At 39.2% G+C, this 25,728-nt stretch overlaps 1 protein-coding gene across 44 annotated transcripts in view; it reads left to right on the top strand.

Moving 5' to 3' along the window:
- The first annotated feature begins 8,339 nt into the window (after positions 1–8,339).
- Positions 8,340–25,728, top strand: part of PTPRD (protein tyrosine phosphatase receptor type D) — a 411,363-nt gene continuing 393,974 nt past the window's right edge. For 24 of the 44 annotated variants that reach the window (XM_040541860.1, XM_040541859.1, XM_040541856.1 and 21 more), the window contains exon 1: positions 8,341–8,839. The gene's annotated coding sequence lies outside the window, so the exon portion shown is untranslated. Of the gene's footprint in view, positions 8,840–25,728 lie in introns of all 44 variants that reach the window. The other 20 variants (XM_040541878.1, XM_040541867.1, XM_040541866.1 and 17 more) reach the window with 3 other exon arrangements.

Here is a 25,728-nt window from a genome sequence, read left to right as displayed (position 1 = left end):
GGGAAAGGAAAGGAAGGGAAAGGAAAGGAAGGGAAAGGAAAGGTGTGGAAAGGAAGGTGTGAAAGGAAAGGAAAGGAAAGGAAAGGAAAGGAAAGGTGTGGAAGAGGAAAGGAAAGGAAAGGAAAGGAAAAGGAAAGGAAAGGAAGGAAGGAAAGGAAAGGAAAGGAAAGGAAAGGAAAGGAAAGGAAAGGAAAGGAAGGAAAGGAAAGGAAAGGAAAGGAAAGGAAAGGAAAGGAAAGGAAAGGAAAGGAAAGGAAAGGAAAGGAAAGGAAAGGAAAGGAAAGGAAAGGAAAGGAAAGGAAAGGAAAGGAATAATTGTGTGCAATGCCAGCACAAGAGGCAATGGGCACAAACTGAAACATAAGAGGTTCCATCTAAACATCAGGAAGCACTTCTTTAAAAGTGTGAGTGATGGAGCACTGGTACAGGTTGCCCAGAGACGTTGTGGAGTCTCCTACCTGAAAGGAAGTTGTGAAAGCTGGGGGTCGGTCTCTTTTTGCAGATAACCAGTGATAGGACTAGAGGGAATGGCCTCAAGTTGTGCCAGGGGAGGTTCAGGTTGGAAATTAGGAGACATTTCTTCTCAGAAAGAGTAGTCAGGCATTGGAACGTGTTGCCCAGGGAGGTGGTGGAGTCACCGTCCCTGGGAGTGTTTAAGGAAAGGTTGGACATGATGCTTAGGGACGTGGTTTAGTGGGTGACATTGGTAGTAGGGTGGTGGTTGGACCAGAAGATCTTGGAATTTTTTTCCAACCTTAATGATTCTATGATTCTATGACAACCTTCAGTTCCTGGGCAACCTGGTCTTGAAGCTGCCGGAGCAGAGGTGTTGGAAGAGATGACATCCAGATGTCTCTTCCAACCAGCCTCAACTGTTCTGTGATTCTGTGGTTCTGTTAGTTTGTGACTTGAACATAATTATCAAATCAGACACCATTTTTGCAATGTTAATGGGAGTTATGTTGAGGAAAAAACTGACTTAAACTGAATCTGCATGAATTGATCAGGTTCATCAGAAAAGGTTTGAACTTAGCCATCCTGAGGTAGATTCAAACCCAAGACAGGGCATGAGAGGGAATACTTCAAAAAAAAAAATCTTGTTTTGGTACTAGAAATTTAGCATATTGTTGTTGAAATATTAATAGGCCCACAGCAATAATGACTTTAAAATATTAATTGTAAGTAACCATATGGAGAGACATGCTGAGAATAATTTTTTTTTTTACATTCTTCTTTTAATTTCTCTATCTCTTAACATTCCATAACGCAGCAATGCTCCTATGATAGTCTGTGTCTTGCACCTTCCTTCCAGCGCTATGTCTCTTGATTTACAAGAGGAAAGGAGTTAACATGAGAATAATGAAGAAACACTCCTTCTCTCAGATGACTGGGCAGACTAATTCCATAACAATCTTCTATTCAAGAAGCAAAAGGACTAGGGTTGCGAAATAAACAAAGACTTCTCCTACTCCTCCCTCTACCCCCTGCTCTGTTGCCAGACAGCACAGCACTGCCATATACGATGGTGTGATCTGAATCTCTTTAATATTTAGCAAGAGGGAATGTTTAGATTTATGAGGCTTCCATCTTGTTGCTAGTTTTTGAGACATTCTGTTTTCTACATGGTATTTTCCACAACTTTTATATAAAAGAGGCTACATAAACTAAATAGTGTCTCCTTATGAAGTAGAAGTCAGTATTCAAATAAAAGATTAACAAAATCTTTCAATTGGGTGAAACAGTTACTGAATTAGAATCTTCCTCTTATTCCTGAGTTTTAAAATATGTGAATTCAATTACTTACTGTCAGGACTTACACCAAGTGGTGTTCTAAACACCATGACCTCTGATCTATGGGTACAAAATGGTGCATTTTATCTCCCTAGATCATGAGAGCAAACATAAAATAATCATACATTAATTAACGTATGGTACCTCTGATCATTGTAAAAGCTGTGAACTGGCAAGCTGTCATTTGTCTACTTTTTTTTTTTTATTGAATCAAATTTTCCTCTTTTGATATTAGAAAATATTCATGATATTCTAGTCGTAGTACTCTGTTGCTGTCATTAAAATATACAGGTACCTGCTTCCCATGAAGGCTACTTTTGGAAACCAGAAGGAAACAAAGGAAAAAAAAATCCATCTACTGTACTGTATTCAAATTGAAAACAAATCTTGACACAGACCTTCTGCACCTGTGTGCATACATGCATTATATACATATGCATGAATTTTTATGAAAAATAGCACCAGATTGTGTTCTGTATTCTGAGTATAATCTTTTTAAATTGTTAGCAGAGCTCTCACTACATCTGAGATACCCTAAATACTCTAGAAGTAAAAGACAAAGCTGTCTCCGCTATCTACAAATCTTATCTACAGCTTTCCCTACATATGCTGCTGTTTATTTTCAGTTTGTGGCACATACTCTACTGCACTCTGATAAAGCTGATCCTGCTTCATCATCTCCAAGTCCCTACAGATTTTCATGTACTCTTTGAATAATTTCTAGTTTTCTAGCCCCCCCCCCCCTTTTTTTTTTAAAAAAAAAAAAAAAGGCACAAAGCTAATACAAGAAGTTTCCGGCTTCCTTTGTCCTTATGTGCTGCATCCCCTAGTTGCACCACCCTTTTCACACTCCCCTCACTGCTAACTCCATTGCATGGGTCAGTAGTACAACAACTGGCAGTGACCAGCAGAATGAAGAGTCTGGGACCAGTGTACAGACCAACTTGATGGCTAACCATGCTGGCTGGGTAAGGATCTGACTTTCAAATGTCTCCCTTTTGGGATGATGGGGCAGTAGAGTGGATCTTTTCTGCTAGCAAACCCCAGTTTCCACAGAAGAAAATTTTGAACAGGAACCTGCAGGGTATAAGACAAGAATCCTTCTCTGAAATGGAGATAAAAGATGCTGGCACATACAGAAGTTGTTTGGAATGCCAGACAGATCATGCAAATATATAAAGCCTCATCTCATTAAGGCAGCAGGAAAATAATAGTGAACGTGGCAAAAATTATCATAAAAATTTAAACTAAAACCACTTTCTTCTCCCTACCTCTGTCTCAAACTATGTTATATGAATCACAAATGTTTACAAGATAAAGACACGTACTGAGAATGTCTGCTGAGGTATTATTAAATCAGCATTTAAAAGATGTTTACTCAAATAGTGTTAGCTGAATATTTTTTTGCATATATACAACACGTGTTTAGTTGTCCAGCACTGTTACATTACCCTTAATAATGTCGCTTAATAAGAGTCGCTCTCCGCGACTCTGGCCAGAAAATTCTCTCTGACGAGAATTTTCAAATATGAGTGTGGCAACTCAGGAATGTTTCTTGTAGTTGTTTTGTAAGCCATGCATCAATACAGTTTTGTGACAAATCATCTGTTAGAATTCAGCCTACAGCTTATTAATCATAAATAACTGTAATAATGCATGGAGCAAAAAATGGGAGAGGCAATTAGAGAGCATCCTTTCTGGTTGTGTACCCACTTCACTTCTTGATCTTGCAGTGTAGTAGACTAATGTCCATTGGTTCCAGTTGCTAATGGAATTTCCTACTGTGCTAAGGAGCTTAGTGGGATGCCTTTTACCAGGATACAAGCAATAATCCAATGCAGAAAAGCCAAGAGGAAAATAGTTTTGCACACTATTAATAGAGTACTATTTAATATGTGAATAGCATGAGACTGAGACATGAGGCAATACAGATGGTCCTTTGAGCTGTACTGAAAAAATTATGGCACCTATCACTCTGAGTATGGTCTGAGATAGGTATCTGGATAAACCCTCACTTTTGTTCCGTACTTTATAAAAAATTTGCACTGCCGGTACATAGCCTCAGTGAGGATTATGAAAGTAGCTGATGAACAGGGGGAACAAGATTTACACAATTGACTTTGAATGGTAAGTCAAAAATGTATTTTTCATAAAAGCTCTGAGGGAGCTGGACAGTGACGGTGGGAACAATAAACTCCCAGCCATCCCTGAATGTGTGCGGGATTTGCTGCTCCACCTGGATCCATACAAGTCCATGGGTCTGAATGGGATTCATCCCAGGGTGCTCAGAGAGTTGGCTGACATCACCACAGGAACTCTATCAATTGTTTTTCAATGGTGTCAGGAATCTGGAGAGGTCCCAGTTGACTGGAAGCTGGCAAATGTTGTGCCAATTTTCAAGAAGGGCAAGAAAGAAGACCCTGGTAACTACAGGCCTGTCAGTCTCACGTCAGTGCCTGGTAAAATTATGGAGAGGATGATCCTTGAAGTTATTGAAGCGCACCTGGGGGACAATGCAGTCATAGGTCACAGCCAACATGGGTTCCCAAGGGGTAGGTCTTGTTTAACAAATTTGATTTCCTTTTATGATAAGATCACCCATCGAGTCGATCAAGGGAAGCCAGTTGATGTAATCTTTTGGGATTTCAGTAAAGCCTCCAATACAGTTTCTCATATGATCCTACTGGACAAAATGTCCAGCGTACAGCTAGATAAAAGCATCATATGATGGGTGAACAATTGGCTGACAGGTATGGCTCAAAGTGTTATGGTAAATGGGATTACATCAGGCTGGCGGCCAGTCACTAGTAGGGTCCCCCAGGGGTACATTTTAGGGCCAGTCCTCTTCAATGTTTTCATAAACAATTTGGATGTAGGACTTGAAGGTGTTTTGATTAAATTTGCTGAACATACTAAGCGGGGAGTTGTTGGCTCTGTTCAGGGTGAAAAAGGCCTTGCAGAGAGATCTGGACAGATTGAAGAGCTAGGCAATCACCAACCGTATGAAGTTTAACAAGAGCAGGTGCCAGGTCCTGCACCTGGGACAGGACAACCCTGGCTATATGTACAGACTGGGGGACCAGAAGCTGGGGAGCAGCCCCACAAAAAGGGATCTGGGGGTTGTGGTTGATAGCAAGTTGAATATGAGCCAGCAGTGTGCCCTGGCAGCCAAGAGGGCCAACCGTATCCTGGGATGCATCAAGCACGGCATTGCTAGTCGGTCGAGGGAAGTGATTGCCCCGCTCTACTCTGCGCTGGTGCAGCCTCACCTCAAGTACTGTGTGCAGTTCTGGGCACCACAGTACAAAAAGGATGTGAAACTGTTGGACAGTGTCCAGAGAAGGGCTACAAAGATGGTGATGGGCCTAGAGGGGAAGACATACGAGGAGCAGCTGAGGTCACTTGGCCTGTTCAGCCTGGAGAAGAGGAGGCTGAGGGGAGACCTCATCGCAGTCTACAGCTTCCTCGCGAGGGGGAGCAGAGGGGCAGGCACTGATCTATTCTCTTTAGTCACCAGTGATAGGACCCAAAGGAATGGCGTCAAGCTGAGACACGGGAGGTTCAGGTTGGATATCAGGAAGAGGTTCTTCACCAAGAGGGTGGTCGCACACTGGAACAGGCTCCCCAGGGACACAGTCATGGCACCAAGCCTGTCTGAATTTAAGAAGAGTTTGGACTATGCTCTTAGTCATACGGTCTGAATTTTTGGGCAGACCTGTGTGGGACTCGATGATCCTTGTGGGTCCCTTCCAACTCAGGATATTCTATGATTCTATGGAGTATGTGATACTCAATTTAAAGTGACATATAAAACCCTTCATTCTTCCAACTTAAATAAGTAAATAAATAAATGATTTATATCTTTTAAATCTAATTTAATTAGAGAAACTTTAGAGATTGTTCAGTGTGTTACGGGAAACATTTTGAAGTTGATAAAATGTGTAAATGTTTTTCCAGTTCAGCGCTGTACTAACCTTACAGTAACATATGGATGCAACCTTGGCAAAAATAGACCACTAGTGTAGAATACTGTCTTTGAAATTTTCACATATTTTGGAAAAAAAAAAACAAAACTACTTTAATGAGTAGTTTATAATGGATGAATTATGCTCCTTCATGTTCTACTTCCTCTGATAACAAATAAGGAACATTATAGCTGTGCTACCAAACCACATATATACATGTATGTATGTGTATGAGTGCACTACAATCTTAAGTATAAAGTTTATACTGATGTTAACAGGTGATGATATACACTTAAACAAGAGTAAATACACCATGTTTTCTTTTTTTCATGAACTCAGGTTCATTTCTTCAGATTATTATTATTATTATTAAGCATCAGTACAAAACCTGGACATCTTATATACCAAATTTATTACATCTGTTTTTAACACCAACATAAAATGAAACATATTCATTCCTGATGCAAACTGTGATGCTGGCTGAACAGAAGGAAGAGCGACACAACCTGCTTATGGCTCTAAGACAATAGAAAGCTAAATGTAGTCCCCAAACTCACATCCACACTGTGATACCACATGAAAAGTATAAAATGCATTGGTTTATTGCTCCATTCTTCAATGTCACGCAAGGATCACAGCATGAAGAGCACTAAAACAGCTAAGTATACTGATAAAAACTGCTGGGATATAACATTAAAACCTGAAATACCTATTTAGTATGGCCATTTCAAAGCACATACAGCCTGGCAGTCAGTTGAGTTCAGGTAGCAAAGGTGAGGATTTAATTTTTGCTTTCTTTAACCACATTTATTTCAATGAACTAGCATTTTTATTTTTGTTGTTTCACAGTTGTGGTGCTGTTTGTTGAAAACAGCATTTTATTGAACAGTTCTTTCCGACAAGATAAAAAACCATCCATCCAACATCACGTTTACTTTTTCATACAAAGTGATTTTTATACAAAGTCATTTGGCATTTTGAAGGATACTATTTCGAAAGGACTAGTGCTCCTTTAAGTGTAAGATTATTCGGTCAACCATTGTTCATGGTGTAACCGGCAGTGTCAAAAGAAGACCGTGATTTATAGAACCAGGGGAGAGCAAAGTTTATCTTCAATTTTGTCAGGAACAGACTTCATGTTGGCAGCCCTACCTTACAGCAGATGTAAAACAGCATGATATGAAAGAAAGCGTCCAAATCCCTCTCCTCTGCAGAAACGTAGCTATGATCTGCAACAAACTTTGCCAGGATCACCACGGCTGGTATCAGAATCGGTGGCCCCACAGCTGGACTGAGAAGTCTGATTGCAGTAAATACGCATGTAGTTCCAGATGGGAAGCACCAGCCTGGCAAACCCTGCACCCGCCTGCCATTTCACGCACGTGGCCATCTCCCTGCTGACTTGTGGGGCATCCATCCTGATGGGCTCCTGCCACCACACTGGCTGACCAGCACTTTCACCAAGTGCATCCTGACACCTCACTCCCCTTCTGTGCAGGAGGAACCAAGGCACGGAGGGAATGTGCTCTGAGATTCTGAAGATGCCTACATGTCAACAGTGAGGTTTTTCCCAAAAGGCTTCTCATCGAAATCCTGTTGTTTCCACCCGTGTCCTGTGCGCTGTTCCCTCTTTACAGGGGAGTAATGGGACAGGACAAGGAAAGCAATGACTTCTTTTCAGCTCCGCGGCACCTCCAAGCCGGGCAGGAAATCTGACCCTTCCTCAGAGAGAAAATCGGGGAGCCGCCGCGTGCCGCAGTGGCCGCACGAGCAAACACAGCACTGCCACAACCCTCTCGACGCCCCTCCTCGATCCGGCAACCCCCAGTATTCCCCCAGCTGGGCCTAAATCGGGACGAGAAGTCGAGAGCCCTCCACCCCCGCCAACTTTGGTGGCGGGCAGCCCCACCAAACCGCTGGGCCCCGCCGCCCGGCCTCGGTCCCGCGCACCCCCCGCCACGCCCGGGCGTCCACGGGCGGGAGGCGCCCCTCGGCCCGCTGCGGGGTGACGTCACCCCCCCCACGCGTGTGCGTGTGCGGCGCGGGGGCGCGCGTGCCCCCAGACTCCGGGCACGAGTGGGCGCTTCATGCATCCCCGGTCCGTACCCGGGAGCTCGGCAGCAATCCCTTCCCAGCGCTCGGGGCCGTGCAGATCCTATGATACACACAGCCTGAGAGGATTAAAAACGAGCAGCGACAAACAAACAAACACAAAAATCACGCCCAAACACACACAAAACCCAGAGTCGCCGGCTCCAGCAGCGCATTCGCCGCCCCGCTCGCCCCCTTGCTCCCCCGGAGGGGCGAGGGGCAGGCAGGGGGTGCTGGTACCGCAGCTCCGGCGGAAGGTTTCCGGCGCTTTCTGGCCGCTGCGCGCCCTCTCCCCTCGCTTTTGTTTGCGCCGCACTTTTTTTTTTTTTTTCCCCAGGGGGTGGGGGGCTGCAGAGTGGGGGGAGCCCGAGTGGGCGACCTCGCTGCTATCTGTAGCCAAAGAATCTGCTGAAAGAGAGACGAAGGAAGAAAGAAAGAAAGGAAAAAAAAAAAAGCGAAAGGGGAAGGAAGAAGAAGAGAGAGGGAGGAGGAGGAGGAGGAGGAGGAGGAGGAGGAGGAGGAGGAGGAGGAGGAGGAGGAGGAGGAGGGGAAACAGAGCAGCGGCTCGGGAACAGAGAGCGCGCCCGGGAGCAGCAGCAGCAGCCACCGCCGCTGCAGGAAGGAGAAGAAGAAGAAGAAGAAGAAGAAGGAAAGAAGAGCGGAGCGGAGGAGAGGGGGCGCTGGAAGGAGGAGGCAGGCGGGGACCCGGCTCAGCTGGATGCTGGATTTTCGGACTCTGGTTGACTCTCTCCCGCTCCCCGGCACCGGAGTGTGAAAGACACGCACCCGCGCCCGGCAGCAGCGGCCGAGGGCCCCGCTCGTGGCTGCTGCAGCTGCTGCTGCTTCTGCGGGGCTTGGATTAAATTGGCCGCCTCGGAGCCGAGTGTGAGCAGCGGGAGGAGGTGGCGGCGGCGGGAAGTGGCGGCGGCGGCGGAGGGCGGGCAAGCGGCGGCGCTGGCTGCTGGTGGGACCAGGGAAGCCAGCATGACCAGGTAACTGCCCTGCCGCCGACCCATTTTCTCCCGCCGCCGATCCGTCTTTGCCGCCTCTTTCGGCCCGCTCGTGAGCGCGCATAGAATTTGTGTGTGGTGTGAGTGTGTGAATGTGTGAGCGTGTGAGCGCGCGTGCGTGACCGCGCGCGTGTGTGTAGCCCGGCAGACGAGTGCCTCGCACACAACTCTCCCCCCAGCCGCCCCGGGGCTTCCCACCGGCAGTTGCCAGCTCTCTCCTCTCCTCCCCGGCGGGTCTCAGCCCAGCAGCGCGGCCTGCTCGGGCAACGGGGGGAGAGTTGCGGTGAGCGGGCGGGGGCCGGCTGCGTGCGGGCGAGCGATGGATCGGAGCCGACGTTTGCAGGGAGCCGCTTGCGGGGGGCGGTTGGCGGTGGGGAGGGGGCCGTTGGTGTGTCCGCGCCTGTGCCAGCCGGCGGGCGGCGGTCAGCGCGGCTGGGGTCTGCCGCTGGAGCGGGGTGCGTGGGGCGAGCGGCCCTTAGGGACCCCCGAACCGAGGAGGGCTCCCTCCCCATCCTCCTCCTCCCCATCCTCCTCCTCCCCATCCTCCTCCTCCCCATCCTCCTCCTCCCCATCCTCCTCCTCTGTCTCGGCGGAGCGGGGAGGCACGGGGATGCGAAGCTTTTCACAGGTTAGGCTTTTAGTTTCTTTGTTTACTCTCCCGCAGCCACTTAAAAGAGAGCACATCGGGTTGAAAACTCAGTTTTCTGAGCGCTTGATGAAGGGGCTCGCGGATTTGTTGAGCAAACTTACCAGCTCCCTCTGTGAGGGCTTCTGCTGCGAGCAGGCACTTCTCACTCCTTTCACCAGGATCTCCCCGACCGGCGAATGAAAAACAGTAGTTTTCTTTCAGTGAAATCCGTATTTTATGTGTTTTCTATCCCCCCCCCTCCCTCACAGAAGTATGTTATTTCCTTTTTAAGCTATTTCCACTTTTCCTTGCATGTACGGCTTTGGAATGCCTGCTTCTCCTTGGTACTTCTTCAGTCTGCTGTCATGCGTATTTTATCCTCTTCTGGGCCTTTGTACGGTTATAGCCTGGCAGAGGGATGACAGTTTCTTTGCAGGGCTTATCATATTTGCATTCTCAGTCTTGTCATATGTGAAGGGGTCAATTTATTTACGCGGACCAGTTAAGGTTTTGTATTTACGTGCTCCTTCACTTGTCGCCCGAGACCGTGCTGTATTTGAGACAAGTCTGTAGATACTGCTTTGCTTTGGAGTTTCCTGTTTGCAGGGATGACTGTTTTTCGTGAAGATTAATTTTTTTTAAACTTATAATTAACATGGGAAGTAACGATTATCATCTTAGACTTTCAGAAATTGCTTCCAACATACGTTTTGATCAGGCACAAACAACTTCTGTAATTGGGACATTTATTGTAAATTTTGATACAGATGGCAGAATGTATGTGTAAGATATTTTTTACATTCTTTGGTATCTCATAGTGCTTTTTAATGCTATAATGGTTAGTACTTTCTAATCTTGGTATAAAATTGTATAGTAAATGATATCATTTTCTGCCGGGTTGGAAGCACACAAAGCTCCTAAAATTCTTGTTATTGAACAGAGCAACTCTGAAGAAAAAAAAGATTCTTCTCTTTCCTCAATACAATTACACGTCCTTGCATTTTCCTTTAGATGGCCATTTTTTGATAGGTACTTTAATTTCAGTCTCATGAGATCTGCTATTACTTCTTTCTTTCTTTCTTTCTTTCTTTTTCTTTCTTTCTTTCTTTCTTTCTTTCTTTCTTTCTTTCTTTCTTTTTTCTTTCTTTCTTTTTTCTTTCTTTCATGTATGAAATAGACAAACTGGTCAGTTTAATATATCTAGCTGTCAAATTTTACCCAGTCAAAATTGCTGAACACTGTAAATATACTGGCATGGGATTTTCAAGGAACTGAGTGTTACATAGAAAGGAAGAGGGATTTAATGAGAGACTTTTTACAGGAGTAGCTTTCCAATTTTAGTTTTGTCACTTGTGGTAATATGGCGGGGTATATTTAGATTTCTCTCAATGCAGAAATGATGTATAGCTTTTCTATATCCACTTTAAGCGCTGAAAGCTTTGCCTAAGTAGAATACTTCTACTCGAAAAAGGCACTAAGAAATTCATTACGGTTTGTGTATGCTATAGCAAGCAGTCAGGAATGGTGTGGAGGGGAAAAGAGTATCTCAGTATTCCTAGATTTCAGGAATAGGTCTTAGAATTTGCTTTTAGATTCATCAGTCACACTAACTTTAAAATGAGTGCTAAAGAATAATATTAATTAGGCATTCTGTTGTGACTGTTACGTAACTCAAATAGCAGCATTGTCAGCAAACTAAATAGGAGATAGTAAATCAGCGTTTAGTGCTATGAGATGGTTTGCAAAAAGCAGACTTGGGGTTGTACAAAAGAATGAAATACCTGCTGTTTTAAATCTAGTCAGTGATTCAGCTTTCCTTTTTTTTTTTTTTTTTTTCAGATTGCCCTTTATTTCTACATTTGAATAAAGCAGGAACCAAAACTACACAAGCCAAAGAGTAGGAATCCCTCTTCATCCCCTGCTGTGTGTGCTAAGCCACTAGGGGCCTGTATAAACTGCTCTCATACAGCAGATAACAGTACATGGCATATGCTAACACTTTCACCAGACATTTTTTCCGCAGATACCTAGCATCAAAAGCAAAGTTGCTGGTTACTTGTTCTTTACTAAAAAGTGAGACTGCTGTTATTTAGGAGATGCATGCAATTTGTGTATTGTTTGGGGATTTTTGCCCTACTTCATCCATACCCCAGTCCTATATGGTGTCCAGCATAGTTCCTTCCTCCTTACCCTCCTAACTGTTACAGCAGCTGGGGAAGAACAACTCGGGAGGTGCACAATTTGGGCAAAGTCAGATTTGCGTGCTTCTCTGCATTTCATATTTTCTGTAAGCTGAGGAAATCAGATTTGTTGCCTTTGTGTTTCTATTAGATTAGTAATGGTAGTGTTCAATGCAACTGTAGGGTTAAAAGATAAACTAAACAGGATTACTTTCAGGCAGGAGCAGACATAGATTGATGGTGTATATAAACTAGCTTTATAACTGTTATGCAAGTTTGCAAGTGTGGAGGTTCCAAGGCTTTGGCTGGAGGATAGTCAGCAACAGTGGAACCTGGGCTGGAGATGCGCTATACATTTTTGAGTGTCAGAAATTTAAAATCGACCAACCACAGCATTCTTGATAGACGTTAAGCAATAAGGTCAAGTATACTTACACTGTTCCATTGTTGATTTTCAGTTTTTCAAACTGACAAGGCAGACAATTTGTAAAAGAGCACAGCTGAAACATTTGCATATTGGATTTCCTTCAAAATGAACTTCCGTTACTAAGCTCCTTGAAAATTCTTATTTAAAAGGATTTTCTAGCTGAATCAGTATAAGGTCATACAATCAAAATGTAGTCTCCCTACAGTATGTTAATTTTTTAATAAGCTGTCGTTAAAGCAGCATAGTTTTCTATATCATGCGATGTTGGGCCAGTTACAGCAAGAGGCTTTTTGTCTTACTGCCGACAACAGTTGTGCAAATATTGACTGAGTTTAATTTTCTGAAATGTGTGTGTGCACTTATGTAAAATCATGCTGAAATGTAATGAAATACACTTCAAAGGTCTTCTGAAATGATAAACATCTGGTCAAGACTAAGTTTTACTGAGTGTCGGTAAACCAAGGCGGTGTCTCCGAAATGCAGAGGTTAGGCACTTCATTTGCATTTTGGATATCAAGGGGACTAATACATTATAGATCCACGAATCATCATGTTTTACTTGTTTATAAGATCATAACAATTTTTTAACCTTTTACTTTTTAACAAATTGGGAAAAATATATAGATATTGGCAGTTCAAGTCAAAGATACATAATGCCGTCAGTATCTTAATAGGAGCTTGCTTAGGTTGTAATTCTGTGTAATAGCAGTTGGCATGGCATGATCAACATACAATATTTTTATGAAAAATCTAAATTTTATGTACCCTGTGAGTTGTTTATTTGTTTAATCCTTGTTTTCTTTGCAAAAGGCCTTAAATGAAGCTAATTAATGAATATACACTGGCAATTTGGCAGCCTAAAGCAAAAATCCATATTCAAAAATATTCCTATATTATCAGTGATTTAACAAATAGGAGCAAAGAGGAAGAGCTATTTCTCTTGGTGATCAGCTACACCGAGAGCTCCAGTACAAGTGAAGAAACCTGATGATATAGAAAAAGATTGCACAAGAGTGCTTCGCCTGTAAATTCCATTCCAACGAGCTTCACTTCACTTGTTGTTTAAGCCGCTGTGCATTGATAGAACCATATGTCTACCATTGCACAATTTTAGCTTACATTTCATAAGTTCAGATGGTTTTTGGTTGGTGATTGATAATATGTATTAAAACATTGCATGTTTGTATCTTCCTTTAGGAAATGGATACCTGAAATGCAGAGAATGTAGATACAAAATACTAAACATAGTTTGTTTGCAAATAATTTGGTTAAATGTAATAAATTACTATGTAAATTCTGAAAGCATTGCTACTTAAAAGGTGATTATTATTCATCCAGGTTCTTTAAATTCATTCGTAGAAGTGACTATTCACACTGTTTATCAGCTTGTTTTTAAATATATCAGTAGCTATACATAGTCTGTACTTTCCTAAGAGAAGATTTACAGCTTCAAATGTCTTTTGCTTACATGCTGTGACGTCCTTCTCCATAAGCTTAGTTGCACAGTAGTCCCCCAATACCCTCCAGCCGCCCCCCCCCCAAAAAAAAAAAAGTGGTGGTGGGGGATTAATTTTGCAGTAGAGTTCCAAAATGTAAAAAAGTAGAGAGTTTTGCAAAAATCAACTCCTATGTTTATACCTGAGTGTGTGATATCTTCCTTCCTGAAAAATTCCTTCTTATCAGCCAAATGAAAATAATGGAATTTTAGGCACTTTGATATATTATACCACAGGATGTGCCATAATATAGTGTTGTTGCCCTGCGCTGTACTTCTTCACAGTTAAATGCAATGAAGTTATTTGAGTTTTTCAATAATCTTCTAATTGGTAGAATCACTGCATCTGTATATAAATTAATTTGTTGCTTGCAGACAATCAAAATGGATGTCTTGGTTAAGCCCGCCGAACTGCTCACATATTGTTGCAGTCAGGTAATGCGTACTTTTTCTCCAAGTGGTTTGTTAGATGTGGTAATGCAAGTGTGTTGCTCTTTCTTTTACAATTCTAGTGTTTTGGAAATTTCATATCTGTAAGTCAGAGTTCAGTAAGCGATGTGTAAAATATGACTTTTTAGATGGCAGAATTGGCTGATGAATATAGTCAGTGCCATCCTGGATGAAACAAATGTAGGTCAGGTTCTAAACTGATGAAAAGGTGTATATATGTCTCTTGTAAATGTACTCAATCTCGCTTCAATTTAATTGTCTCAGGTTGGCTTGTGCACTGTTTTTACCCAAAAGCGTGGCCTTTTGTTACCTGTCTTAGCACACTGAGAGGAAGTGCAGAGACATTGTACTAACAATATCTATCATAGGCTTTCTGATCTTTAGAAAAATAATTGTTTTCTCAGTGTGAATTTAGTAATTACACTTGTTTTACAATGCTGATTGAATTAAAAAATTCTAAACTGCGTTCTTGAACTATCCGTTGGCTGCGTTCTTTTATAAAGCTTTCACCCCCAAAAGCTGAAATTCATGTATGAGGAATAAAGAGACTGCCATTTATGTGACTTTTTCTGTCCTCTCTTCTCCTCTCTTCGAGTCTCCTCTCCTGGAGCCTCCTCGAGTCTCCTCCCCTCCCCTCCCCTCCCCTCCCCTCCCCTCCCCTCCCCTCCCCTCCCCTCCCTTCCCCTCTCTTTTTTTTTCTTGTAATTTTTGCATTTAAGAAAGAGGAAAAGTGCATGCTTGATAAAAGTGAAGCATATGTGCTTTATTAAAGCTAAGGAACAATGCTTTTTACTTTATTTTTCCAAAAAACAAACAAACACCAAAACACATAAATTTGATCTTACTAACATTCACAAAAATACGTGGGTACTATACATGGGTACTTCTATACTCTCTACCTTCCTTTTTTCTCCCTTATTGCACAGGAAGAAAGGGTTAATGAGACAGGGTTAATGTTTATCGTGATTTCTAGCATAGGTACAGAGATACGATTATTTTATCTGTGTTCATCTGCATAATTAAACTTCTGTGAATCACACTTATATTTTCAGATATATATATATATTTTACTGTTCATAAAGGAAGGAATTTTCTTCCTATCTAGAATTTACTGTAAACAGGGGTGTGTTTTTTTAAAAGGCAGTTTGTAAATGTAGAACCAGAAATTTCCTGCCTAGGTTTTCAATGCTGTAAACATATCTGCATCATTTCCTTAGCTCCTATACCATACTATTTTTTATTTTTGTTAACACATGTACTGTGTATGAATTTGGCTGTTTTTTTTTAATAAGCAAACATATATTTTGTGTGCAAGAATAATTAAATTTTAAAAGTATTGTCTCTGGTCACTGCTTATTTTGTCTGCTTATGTGTAGATAAAAATCATTAGTTTAGTGTGAAGTACATGCAGTGAGAGGTTTCTAAAACACTATTCTGAAAGTAGGACAGGAAGTTACTTATTTATTTATTTTTGTTTGGGATGACAGTGTGTCTTAGAAAGCTGCTTAACTGCTGCCCAGTGCAGCTGTCCTTCCCTGAAAGATTAGGTTTCAGGAGCAATGATGGATGTTGAATGCCTGTAGCCAGTTGTGGGGTTTGCTCTGAGGTCAGTGGTACTGATGGAGGATAGGAATTTACAGCCTTATATCTCTACACCAACATAACCAGTAGCATTTCTCAAGAAAAAAAAAATAAAATTAAGCAGATTCGCTGCTGAGCTAATATTGCAGTATAGTTCAGAAAGCGATTTGCATTAGTGAGAAAGAATCAGTGTATTTTTGGACAGTAAGGACAGTTTTAGTCATGAGAATGCTTTCTTGTTTGACAAAAACACACAAATAGCAATAAAAAAGTACGTTACTCTATTTAGAACTTTATACATTTTGTTTTAATCTTCAGTAAGAAATTTGGAATTTACACAGTTGATTTATTACTTCTATTGTTTCAGATATGCTTAGAGTTTTTAACAGCTTACCCAGCATGCATGTATCCTCCTTTTTCATCTAAAAATAGTGTGTGTTTTTGTGGAACAAAATACTAGTTGTTTCTAGCAAATGTAACCAAGGCAGAATGGATATTCATCGGTGATGAAAGCACAGGCATAGTATGTAGTGTTATTTTGTTTAGTTTGGATATCACAATATATATTGCTGATAAGGAGGATAGTTTGGGTAGCTCTGACCTAGGCTTTTAGAAATGTTTGTTAAGACCTTGTTGTATTTACGTACTGCCTGCCTTCCTCCAAACTGCTGCTGGAGTTTGTACGTGAGTTATGGTGATACAATTAACTTTTACAAAATTAATGTTGTTAAAGAAAGGTGCACAACAATACATTCTGTTTTATTGTTATGCTTGCAAACCTTTTTTGAATTGTTTGTATTAATTTCTGTCTTAATGATATAGGTGGATTTTTCTGCCAGGCTTTAGAACAGCTGTCCTAATAGGCTCAAAGCCATCAGTGGCTGTTGAGAAAGATTTTCTTTGGCGGTTGCATTGTGTGGATCAAACCCATTGTGCCTCTGCTTAAATGACAGCAGCTTTAATTCAGGTAATCTTAGCAGTGGTAAATTCAAATATAGAGAAGAAAGCTTAATAAAACATCTGTTGTGTTGATTTATACCATCTCATAAATTAGGGAAAAAGAAGAATTTTGATGGGGAGGAGTATGTATCCAGCAAGAATCACTTTTGAACAGTTATGCATTGAGGAAATGGAATTTTGCCAAATGCCTATGCATTCTACTTACTGGCAGCATGCCATCAACTTTATTTGGAAAACTGTCACTGCTTAAGTAATAAATATTCACTATTTACCAATTTATTTTACTATAAATAACAGATGGGCTCTTTGAATAGTTTTTTTTTTTTTTTAATTTTTAGCCTATTTTGCAAAGAATGAGAGTTTCTCAAATTAACATTAAGTGCATCAATTATCTATTCTTGATTAACATAAGTTTCCAAATAGCAAAATCATTTTGCTCACCTTGCTTTTGGAGATTTGGGTATTTTTGGATGTTGTTTTTGTTTAATGTGAGGAGTCTTGAGTTTTTCATTTACACCTGGCATGTGGAAGAAAATAAAAAAGCATTAAGTTAAATAAATATGTGTTTTAGCTGGCATTTGTGATACTCTAATGCAATTTTTTGTTAAAGAGAACTGCCCATTTTAGTTGTTGCTAAGTCAAATCTGTAGAATTTACACCTGTTTCCCGTTTAACATTTTCAAAAGCTGCCTTAAATGGTTACTGGAAGTTTCAGCATATTGACTAAATAAAAATGTTAATTTAAGTACATTACAAACAGCAGGTAATGAAGGGCGCGTTGTACCTTGTAATGCTAACAGGTGATAGTAAGTGGCTGTAGGATTCCTACCCTTGTAAGAATCCTAACATGCCGTGGATTTCGTTTTGCATGTTTACAGTGACTCATTTAAAAATGGGGTGTTCAGACTTTTGCAGCAGTACTTCAGTTAGTTTGGAGATTTCTAGACAGTTTGGGGCTAAATGGAGTAAATGTATATACATAAAAAGGAAATGTTTATTCTCAAGCTTGTTGGCGGCATTTGATGGAACAGGTACATGTCCTTCATTAATGTAATCCCTAAAAGGACATTTACTAGGACTGTATCCCTGCCTGATTTATTCATAGGATTGCTTTATTAATCTAGTGCACAAGGGTAATCTTATTCCAAAGGTATTAGAACACATGAAAATAACTGCTGGGCTTTTTAGAGATGAGGATTTCTCTATCTTTGAGCAAGTCTAATTTATAATATCAGTATGCCTTTTTCCTTTCTAGAGGGAACTACATAACTCAAGAAAGATGCAATGGCCTTAAAACTGTGTTATTTCATCTTTGCTAATCTCTGCAGCAGTCTGAGGTGGAGGCAGGTAGGAGGAAGGATTAATAAAGAAATCAAAAGAGATTGTGAGTTATATGGAAAAGGAGGGTATGATGGGGTTTTCCCTTGTGAATTGAATGAGTTGCTGGAAGTGCTTTTACATTGACCAGTACTTTGCATTCTTTTAATAGATTAATTCTTAAACAGTGTTATTGGTAGGTGTGCTGCATTCTCATCTCTTTTGTTGTCATTTTTGTAAGAATGTGAGTAGATTGTCATTTTGATGTAAAATTTGTGCTTTCCTGGGTTAAATTCATATTAGAGGTGCCATTCAAAAAATTAGGTGGAGATATTTTCAGCAGCTTGTATCAGTGGTTCCTGTTGCTCAGATAATGATGTTAATACCTATTTTGAAAGAACACTTGAGGGTGCTGAGGAGCTCTGGGGTATGAGGAAACCTGAATTCACCCACGTGAAAAAGCAGAGTGCAATTTTGCAACCTCATAAGTTTCACACTAGAGCAAAATTACCCGTTTGATTACAGTGACTGGGGATGCCATTCTCTTCTTCTTCTTTCCCCAAGTTTTTCTCTATCCTGTTTTTTTCACGGATGGGAGCATTTCAGCTGGTGATCCTTCCTCCATGTGAAAAATGACAGTTAGTAAATCAAGGAGAAATACTTGGTGACTTGCTGTCTTTGTGTGCTCCTGAAGAAATACTGATACCTACTTCATTTCAACTCTTCCATACTGTAAATCACTCTTAAATGAGTCCTTTGGTATCTTTCAAAGGTAACTCTCTATTGCGGATTTGTTTCTCATTGTTAGATCATAGCTAACGTTGTGAACTCCGAAAAACTAGGTTGTCCTTATTTTAGAATTTCACTTAAATTAGCAGTATTAGAGCTCTGTATGTTCTAGACATCCCCCCAAAGCTATCTTCCTTAGGATCTCAGAGGCTTCAGTTGTGTTTTCTTGTATCTTCTATGCTTGTCTTTTTTGCGTTGACTTCCATCTTGTTTGACTAAGTACAGATATCTATAAATTAATCTCTCAATGTAGACTTTTCTATCTATTAGTATGCTTCAGATAGCAAGTATATACTTGTACACCTCCTGCCTTCATTGAGGTATTTGAAAACTCTGGGCTCTCTAATATTTTAAAAAGTTTTATGTGTATTCTTTTATGTCTTGGATAAGATACAGTATTGCCCTTTGGTTCTCTGTCAAATCTTTGCTTTCTCAACCACTTCCCATTTTTCACATCTGAAGGCTCTCCACATTAAAAGAAGGAACACAATAGGAGAAATAAACCTGCTTGACATAACAGTTTCTCTTGGCTTCTTGTGTCTGGAAGACTCCAGTGTAACAACAGATAAATACCTCTCTCCAGTGCCATTTTTGTGTTTGAGTCTCTAGATGCAGAGATAGCAGATTTAAATTTAGCTGTGCATGCTGGCTCTCTTCTGTCCAGGTACTGCTTTCCAAGTCTTCGTACTATTCAGATGAATTCAATTTCTTAACATCTACCTCGGTCTGAGAGAGTTTTACTGAGACACATCCTGATCATTTATTCTCATAGACAACCGACCATATAGAAGAGCTTCAAGTTCATGTTTCTGTTAGAAGCATCTTGAGTTTAAGATCCCAAGCTTTCAAGCTTCCTCTTAAATGTCAGATTCTCCAAGCAAAACCAGGGCTGGGTGATTTTGGGGGGAGAATACAAGCCTTCTGTGTTTTTTTTTTTTAAACATTAGATTTCATTAATAGACACTATCTGTTAGACATTGGTGTACTCCCTGTGTATTTCTTAGTATGCTGTATTACTTCTCTGTTTTTAACATGTTTGATGATTTTAAGGCAGGTCTTCACTGTGCTTCCTTCACCGGTGTAGTTATTATTCCCCCTACTGAGTTTCTGAGGTTTTATTAGTGGTTAACAATGGCTGTTATTCTTGACTTTTGCCTATACACATACAGCAAGAAGCAGGATTTTACCCAGCTTTTGTATTTGCAAGTTTTATCTTTGCTAGTGTAGGGTAGATGACTGCTTCAGCTGAAGCTGTTGTTTTATTACTGGATTTTTGATGTTGGTTGCAGTTGCATTTAATTAGTAATTTCAGTATTGCCTCATGGCAGCATTCGGGGATGAACTAAAAGTTTTAACTGCTAGAGAAAAATTAGAGGAGTACCACACCCTTGATGTAGATGTTTAATTGTGCATTTGGTTGCCCTTGGCTAATGGCTGAAGGTAATACTGAAGTTGTGTAGCTTGTCTGAGTCTATGCAGAGTCTGAAGCTTCTTTCAGCATTAGTTTTTTGACTATTTGGACATTACTTTCAATACATGAACATTTTCAGAGTCCTGTTCTTACAAAGATCAGTTTTCAGAAATGTTTCTCACGGAGACTTTGTACTTAAGAACGTGTGGCAAATGTTATCAATGTTTTGCCTGCATTCTGTTTCCAAATAGCTCAAATACTTAGTGGATTAACATATTGATTTTTCTGTTCTTAGTTTTCTCATAAACCGTTTCCTTTTTCTGCCTTCAAACTAGATGAAAGGAGTAACATTCAGATTTTCTTGTCTTTGTAATCTTCCTCTGTTTTGATATAATGCTGGTGTTCTTTCTATTTTTATGAGATTAGGAGAAAGACAGGAGGTCCATCTCAAATAATTCTTCCTTACAGTGTTCCCTTGAAGATACTAGAATACTCCTTAGAAAACCTGGAGTCTTCCTTTGAAGTAATGTGAATACATCTTTTAGGTTCAGCAATTCTCTTTCAGATTTTGACTGTGAAAATAGACTATTTTCTCATGTTTCTTAACCGACAGTATAGGTAAAGCTTATCCTCAAAATATTATGGCTTTCTTATAACTTTCTCTGAACTATATTTCTCTGGATATTTTACTAAATTGTAAGGCGTGTTTACATTAAAATTTGTAGCTGTGTGAGGGCTTGGTATCTGACTGCTAATCAAATAAATAATTAAACTAGCATCAGTGGAGTGAGCTGATGTTTATTTGCTTCAATGACAATCTGGAATCACTTCATGTTCTCAGATGGCTAAAATCTTAGATCTGAGGTGGAATATACAATATTTAATCAGGCAGTTTTCACAGATACCTGTATGCTTCTTTATAGGGTGTCCAGGCATGGGACTGGAGGTGTACAAAATACATTTTGCATTACTATTTTTTACTTGAGCTACCAAAAATAGTTTTAGATCTTCCTTTTTAGGATGACTCAAAGGTATGAAGAAATTGTACACTTATGCATCACAAATTCACTGTCCAGACAGGGATTACAGAGATGTGCAGAATGATGAAAACTAGTCCAGTCAGCTGTACTTTGCAAAACTCACATAACTATTTGTTTCTTTATACATGAGAGAATCCTTGCAGGCATCTTACGTGATTCACAGCCCTGAATTTATCCCTGTTTTGTGTCACTGCCTAACACAGTATGAATAATACAGGAAAAAAAAAATGATTGTAAAACACTGATTTCCACTTTTTCCTGTTATCCTTCATGAAGTATCTGGAAATTTAACTTAAAAAAAAAAGTTCTTCATAGACATATAGCTAAAAATAACTATAGGTGTTGAGAGTCATGTAATCACATCCCCTGAATAACTTTAAAAATAGGGAACATTCCTGTCTGCTGTTAATGTTAAGCACACCAAATCAGACAGGAAATTTAAATGGCTTTTAAAAGTGTTTAGAAGATAATTTTCTGTTGTAGATTAATGAAGGACTATTTTTAAATGAGCTTCATTATGGAAGGACAATCCTTGTGTATAAGGATTCCTTGGTAATAAGAACTGTTTACTGTATGTGGCTCACTTTATTCATGCAAATACTCCCACGGTATCAAATGGATTTAATTGCATATCAGGTTGGCAGAAGCTAGTTCGTCCTGTCATCCTAGATGGTAAAAATGTATATGAAAACATAAGCAAGGACAGAAAAGATAAAGAAAATTAATGCTTGAATTGAAGATAAATAAATAAAAAATGCTTAATTTGAGATTGTATTCAGCAGAGAAGTTAGGGTCAGAAATACCTGTTAACCACATAGGTAATTTCACCACTATGTAACATCATTGAAATCCATACACCTTTATGTGGGTTTAAAAATCAGCATGTACTTGGTTTAAAAACAAAGTATGCAATAAACTGTTCTTTGAATTTGTACATTGTGGAGGGGAAGAAAATAATAATAATAAAATAATAATAAAAATAATAATAATAATAAATTCTCTGCTTTACTCAGTATTTTTTACCTTTTTCTCCAGAATGTTCAAATCAATATTACTAGCACAGCTGACTCAAGAAATGGAAGTTTACTGCTTTGCTGCATTTATGGGAAGAATGGAAGTAATACACTATGTTTTCTATTTGATTTTTTTTTTTCAGTTAGCATTCTGAACAAGCAAATACAAGCTGCAAACTGCTGAAATATGAAATAAACACAGACTATATTTCCTTTTGCACACATTGTGGAACACTTGCATTTGGCTTCAGAAAAAATACTAATAAATAAGAGGTTAATAATAAGAAAGAATCTGGTCTATATGTATAATGATTTCAGTGCAAGAACATGTGTTCTTATAATCTTACATGATGCAAGAAAATTGTTACAGGCACAACTGTGTCAAAAGTTTCTGGCTTTATCCAAACCACAATGCAGGGCTGAAATGCTGAGGCCAGTTAAGCCAAGAGGTTCATGTCACTGATTGATGCTCACAAGATAATTTAGTGAATATCTGGGCTAATATTTGGACGAATAACAAAACAGATATGTGTAAAGTTTCAGAGGTACATGGTAGGATAAACACAACTTTTTTTTGAGTTTATTGTAATCACTTTTTGGCTGGTATTTCATTGTCACACTTACTCATTTTCAAGATGAATATAACAAAATACTCATCTAGACTGTTAAAGGTGAAATTCTTAGTCTTGTGAGGGAAAAATGAAAGTTCTTAAGATAATCTTTTTACTAGCAGTGATTTCCCTCTTGGAGGAACTGCAGAACAGTATTATAATAGGTTATGCAGAGGATGAAGGGATCAGTAGAAGACAGTTCCTACTGAGTAACTGAGGAAGTAACAATTAATCCTTTTCACTGGTCCTGTGATGTTTCTTATTGCTTTGTAGTTTTTCATCTATTCCAAAATCTTTATTTATGCCTTGTGGTTGTTCACAACTGTGCTGAACAGGAAATGGATAAATAATTTAGATAAAATATTTAAGCAACTTTTGTTTGCCCTTCAAAAAATCTCTTTGCAAGTACTGAAAAAAGTGGTCAAATTAATGTTCAGTATATGTCAGTGGAATCAAAAGTGGATGGTAATTGACATTTCATTGTAAATTAAGAAATGTAAGTAATTCACTTTCTGTGGCTTTCAGTCTGACATTGTTGCGTATAAATGCCATACTCTTTATTTAAAAAAGAACTTTAGGTCCTCAGTTCTTCAGCTTTAGTGTTACCTTCTTTTAGAGTTTCTAGCTTTTTTCCTCAAAAAAGCTTTTATTCTTCTTATGATGCGGCACTTCTGTGATCTCTATTCTTTTCCTTTAAGGTGAATGCCTTTTCTACTTTATTATTAAGGTGGATGAGTCCTTCCTTCTGAAGGACTTAGAAGTCTTATCTGTTCTTCGGAAAAAATGTAAAAGTACGAAGTTTTCTCTAGGTAATTAGAAGAGTCATTTTAAATCGGTACCATTGTAACAGCTAGTGTTGCTGAGGTGGACTGATACATGTACAGCATAGGTTTGCTTTTTAGTTTTATTTATTTAATTTAATTGAGCGACATAAACCATACGAGGACAAAGTTTTCCAACTTTCTGTTTGTCTCTACTTCAGTGCAGTCTTCCATCCCCTACATAGTTGTATGGAATTCAGCGCACAGGAATTTACCTGTAAGGGAATAAGCATATTCTAAAACAAAGTAAACAGATGACTTACTGCATATTTAGTAAAAACTAATATTAATAAGTCACAGAAAGGATTATATGAATTATACAAATCAAATAAAGGTAGATGCAGGAGAGTATTGCTTGGGATTTTAACACAATTTTAACACAAGATTTTTCTTGCTTTTTTTGAATAAAAGTTGTCTTAACAATAATGTTGTAACTTATTTTATAGGGCATAGAATCTGTTATGTATAGAACCTGTTACCTGCTTATTCTATTTTTTTACATATTAATTTTTTAAAGCAGTGGTTTTCATAGCTAGTACGTGCTGATATTTTCTAACACCATTATAACTGAAGTAATTTTATTATGTGCAGTTGAAACACACATGATCAGAAGATCATCCTTCAACCTTGGAAGAAAGTACTGATTAGGAACCCTAATTGTAGATAGCATTTACTTTAGCTTAAAAAGTAAAACTGAAACAGAAGCATAAATTAAAATCTCGAAGTCCTGCTGTTGACCTCAGTGGGAACTGGAATATGGTAGTATACAGTGCATTGCATTTAAACTAATATGGTCTTTTTATGGTCTTCTAATTTCACCATAAACTTAATCAAGAACAGCCTTCCGCTAAAATATACTTTTGTGGGATGCAAATATTTTTTGTCGATTTTTTTTTTTGTTGTTGTTCTATATACCTTATAGCCTTTAGATTGTACAGACTGTTATTCCTAAAAATATTTTACTATCACTCAACAATCAACTTTCTTTTCATCTTGTACTTCATTGCTTGTTTTACCAGTAATTTTCACACTGTCAATTGCTATTTGTGTAAAAAAACTTGATAGTTTCAGCTGCCATTGGCCTTGTGTTTGACATCTCTTTTGTTGTTCTGCTTTTATGACTATGAAAATATGCTGTTCCCTGCAGTCAGATTTTGGCAGGGTCTGGAAGGATTTTTCTCAAAGCAGTTCTATGTTCAGGTAAATTAAAATCACTCTAAGAGCTTTGGGGGTTACTGGATCAATGCACATCATTTTACATAACATTTTCATTGCTGGATACTGAAATATATTCAGGAGTTGTCTTACAAGGTGCCAGCAGGACTTTAAGTATGAGTATATTTTGTTTTGCTTTGTTTTTAATTTTTATTCTCTAACTGCTGTTTGTATTCAGTGCACATTATAGCTCTCTGAAGACTGAAAATGCTTTTCATTATTGCCTTTTATCTGTCAGGCTGTTTCAGTGATTTTACTGGACACTACCAAAGTAGGAAATTGATACAAGTAAATTACAACTTGTATCTATTTCTGGCTGTCAAAAAAGCACTAAAGGAAAAATAGAATATGGCTTCTATAAAACATAGTTATTTAGAAAGCAATTTTTGCCAAATTAGTATATGTAAATTGTCTTTTCTTTGTAACTTTCTCTGTAGGATTGAAATGTTTACAATTGCAGTTGACTCATAAAAGTAACGTAGAATGGAGCCACATAGATTCATATTTTTTAATTGATAAATATTTTTCCCTAGGAAGTGAAAAGCATCATGATTACTATGAACAGATGGAAATCTTTTCTTTCTTTTTAGTCATGCAAGCGTACAAATGTACACACAGACAGATGCACACGCACATTAGTCATGAGAATTTCTTATTGCTTGGGAGGTTGCATGCGTTAGATTTTGATGCTATCTCAGCACCACATCCCAGAAAAAAAAATGATATTTTGATTTTTTTATTCTTTTTATTAATATTTTTATTTAATTCATGAAACACAGAGTTTCAAGTGCTTTTCAAATACATTCTCATTTAGATTCACTAGGTTAGACAGTCTACTTCTAGATCAAACGTTAGATTGCTCCACTTTTCTGACCATTAGGTGATGTATGATGCATTTTTTATTTTTCTTCTTCCATACCTCCTTTCTTCACT

The sequence above is a fragment of the Cygnus olor genome, chromosome Z (assembly GCF_009769625.2).
Source record: "Cygnus olor isolate bCygOlo1 chromosome Z, bCygOlo1.pri.v2, whole genome shotgun sequence".
Classification (NCBI taxonomy): domain Eukaryota; kingdom Metazoa; phylum Chordata; class Aves; order Anseriformes; family Anatidae; genus Cygnus; species Cygnus olor.
The sequence above is the reverse complement of the archived record's forward strand: the minus strand, read 5'-3'. Positions and strand labels throughout refer to the sequence as shown.